The sequence below is a fragment of the Panulirus ornatus genome, chromosome 70, assembly GCF_036320965.1.
Source record: "Panulirus ornatus isolate Po-2019 chromosome 70, ASM3632096v1, whole genome shotgun sequence".
Lineage (NCBI taxonomy): Eukaryota > Metazoa > Arthropoda > Malacostraca > Decapoda > Palinuridae > Panulirus > Panulirus ornatus.
In genome coordinates, this window is record NC_092293.1 from 1,434,529 (window position 1) to 1,438,400 (window position 3,872).

The window sequence follows — 3,872 nt, forward strand, 5'->3', positions numbered from 1 at the left end:
TACTCCCCTCTGTATTTCTGAACAGAGTTCACTTTAATCCATGTTTATGAACAAAGTCCATTTACCTTATTATGTGATGAGAGCCAGTCTCCATCCTTGTTTCTGAACAAAGTCAATTTACCACCTTGGCTCTGAAAATAACCCATTATATTCCATGTTTCTGAATAGGTAGGAGTCTGTTTTCTTTCTTGTCTCTGAATACGCCTTTCCCTGTAAACAGAGTTCATTTTCCTCCTAGTCTATGAGAACAATCCTTTATCTTCATTGACTATAAACACAACCCTTTATCCTCCTTGCCCCTGAACAAACTGCATCTACATTTGTATCTCTGAACAGAGTCACTTTCCCTCATCTCTAATCCTAATCAATACCAGTCCTTGTTGCTGAACACACTACATTGCTCTCGTTCTTCCTAGAAAGTGTTGACATCCCACTTTATCTTTAAAAGGAGACCATTTCCCTCCTTTGGCCTGAGCAGAGACCATTTCCCTCCTTGATCGTGAACAGAACGGATTCTTGTCTATGGGCACAGTCCAGGCATCTCTTTGTCTCTAAAGATAATCCATTATTCTCCCTTTCGTCAAATAGAGTGCATTTGCCTCCGTGTCTTTGAACAGAATCAATTTCCCTCTTTTCTTGACTTGGTCTATTTCCCTTCTTGTCTCTAAATAAGAGTTATTACTCTTTTTTTCCCTGAATAAAGATTATTTTCTTCCGTGTCTCTGAAGTCAATTTCCTTTCAGAAATGTGTGTGACAAAGAAAAGGAAGAACATTGAAGATTATATCAAGTTTGGCTTGACCGTTCCCGGGGACTGACCTCCCTCAGTGCGTCGTATACCATCTTGGTGAGTGCTACAAATATTGTGTTTGGCGCCGAAAGACAGATTAATTTATCTAAGATTTTCCTCTCCGTTAACATAATGAAGCATCGCACTGATGAAATTGCAGATGTCATAAAGACATCCTTTGGACCTTGAACAGCCAGGATTGAACCCGGGACCCCTGTGCAACAGGCGGGAGCGCTACCGCTAGGCTATGATGGCCCCTGATAGGGAAATAACTATTCGAATACTATGTACTCGGATAAACTTTAAGGCTGGCCGGGGTGTACTGGTGATGCCTTTGACCTAAAATGTAAGTTCAAGCCCGCAGGCCGACCTTGGACATAGCTTGAATCCTTTTGTGTTCACTATAATCATCTTTATTACATCTCCTCTCCTTAATCCCTTTATCTTCACTATGCAAGGCTTATTATAATCTTCACTACAACCTCATGTTCATATGACCTTATCTTGACTAAGCTGGTTTCAAGGAAGGCTTTAGATTTTACCCGCTCACACAAACAACGTACTTACACGGGGCCCACGAGTGTAAAACACCCTCCTAATACAGTACAAATACATGATTACACACACCTACACACCACCACCACCACTAACAATACACAGAGAAATAGCCTTTTCGGTTGCCTTTGGATCCGCCCTTGAACGTAGTTTGAAGGATTTGGGGGATCAGGTCAATAAGGTTAAGTTCACTACAACCTCATATTCACTAAGGTGTATCTTCACTACTAGCTTATTCTCACTTAATTATATCTTCACGATACCCTCTTCTGCACTACACCGTTATTTCTACCATACCATCATCATTGCACTCCCTGATGTTCACTAAAAGAAGTTCTTATCTTCACTACATAATCATTTTGAATAAACTTTACTCTTTAATAACCCTTATCTCTACTACATTCGTATCTTCACTACATTCTTTTCTTCACTACAACCTATCTTGACAATATCCTTATCATCACTATACTCTTCTTCACTACACTCTCATCTTAACATTATCCTTCTGTTTACCGAACTTAGTTCAATGTCTGACTTGAACGTAGCTTTGGAAAGTTTGTGTTCCTCATTGTGTTACCTCCTTATTATCATTGTAAATGCAATTGTCACCACTCGCTAACTAAACCCTCATCATCACTACACTCTCATCATTATCATTACTTCTTGATGTTCAATATAAAATTTTAACATATACATTAATCTTCACTAGAGAATAATTTTCATTGCACCTTAATCTTCATTACTCCTTGTTTCAGCTACATCCGTATCTTACATTCATTCTTATATCTTATATTAGTTACATCATTGCAATATCTCTATATCTTCTCTGTTCCGTCTTTTGAAAAATTGAAAATGAGAGTAAAGGATTTCCGGCCTTTTGCTCCCTCCCCTTTTAGTTGCCTTGTACGACACGCAGGGAATACGTGGCAAGTATTCTTTCTTCCCTATCCCCAGGGATAACAGCATCTGGTGTTCCCAGACGGTCACCCATCCTAGTACTAACAAGACCCAACGTTGCTTAACTTTCCTGATCGGACGATATTCATATATATATATATATATATATATATATATATATATATATATATATATATATATATATATATATATATATATATATAAGACTGAAACAATGAATTTCCCAAATAACAAAAATGGAGGCGCCGGGGTTTGAACCCGGGTCCTCTCGCATGCCAAGCGAGTGCTCTACCACTGAGCTACGCCCCCAAGAACATATTTTGTGACATAATATTATATGAAGCACTGAGATTACTACGGCAAAATAGTGTTTGACCGACTATTGCCGACTAGCCGGCAAAATAACCACAGGGTATGTCTCCATGTTGCTGTCGTGTTTTCCTCTCAATTTTCCACGAAGAAATGTTTTACTTTTTTATTGTCGTTGCAATAGACTGGAACTAAGCAATAGACTGGAACAGAGCTATAGACTGGAACTAAGCAATAGACTGGAACTAAGCAATAGACTGGAACTAAGCTGACCTGGTATGAGGTCAGAGCCCTCATTATCATCCCTGCTAACTACCGTTCGTTCCACAACCGATGTCTGGCCCATGTTAACTCTGATGTGCCCAGCAGTTGGAGGAGGATCGCCAGAAGCTTCTGGAAGATTTCAAGGACGTCTTGATGGACCTGACCCTTTCAGATAAGGTCGAAAACCCCAATTTATTGTGAAGATCTTCACTATAACGTTGGACGAACATACTGAATGTTGCACACATGTGATGCGGACAAAATGAAAAAAGAAAAAAACAAAAATTATGTCTGGTGTGGGTCTCGAACCCACGACCTTGAGTGTGTCAGACTCACGCTCTACCACTGAGCTAACCAGACAATAGAAAAATTCGTCTGTTTCTTCAATTTGAATTAATGAAAATCTTTGCGAGGCAGCGTTTAGAAAAGAGAGATGTCTTTGACGAAATTTACTGAAGGAGATATATATATATATATACATATATATATATATATATATATATATATATATATATATATATATATATATATATATATATATATATATATATATATATATATATATATATATTGGAAAGGATCACAATTTTGCACGTGATCAAGTATATTCTTATGAGTCCACGGGTAAAATAAACACGATAAGTTCCCAAGTGCACTTTCGTCTAAAACTCACATCATTAGGGAAGACACAAGAGAGAAATATAACAGTCAGTTTATATACAACGAAGAGACGTAGCTAGGACGCCATATGGTAAACATGTGATTGTCCAAGACAGACAACAAGCGTATCATAAACTTATTATGTGGACAAGAAAGTGAATTGTTTACAAATTTTATCAACAAAAAAAAGTTATCCAATTCGTGTAGACAATCACTAATATTGACTATAATTCTTTGTTTATCCAGTAATAGAAGATTCAATGATATATCTGGTGGTACTGGAGTTAGAGTTGATAACTGAGATGGCATTATTAACTCTAATTCCAGTACCACGAGAAATATCATTGAATCTTCTATTATTAAATACACAAAGAATT

The 3,872-nt window shown here is 37.5% G+C and overlaps 1 non-coding gene across 1 annotated transcript; it reads right to left on the minus strand.

Annotated features, from left to right (window-relative positions):
* Positions 1-3,123: 3,123 nt before the first annotated feature.
* TRNAV-GAC (transfer RNA valine (anticodon GAC)) lies at positions 3,124-3,195 on the minus strand. The gene has a single exon. It is a non-coding gene; the product is annotated as a tRNA-Val (tRNA).
* Positions 3,196-3,872: the final 677 nt, after the last annotated feature.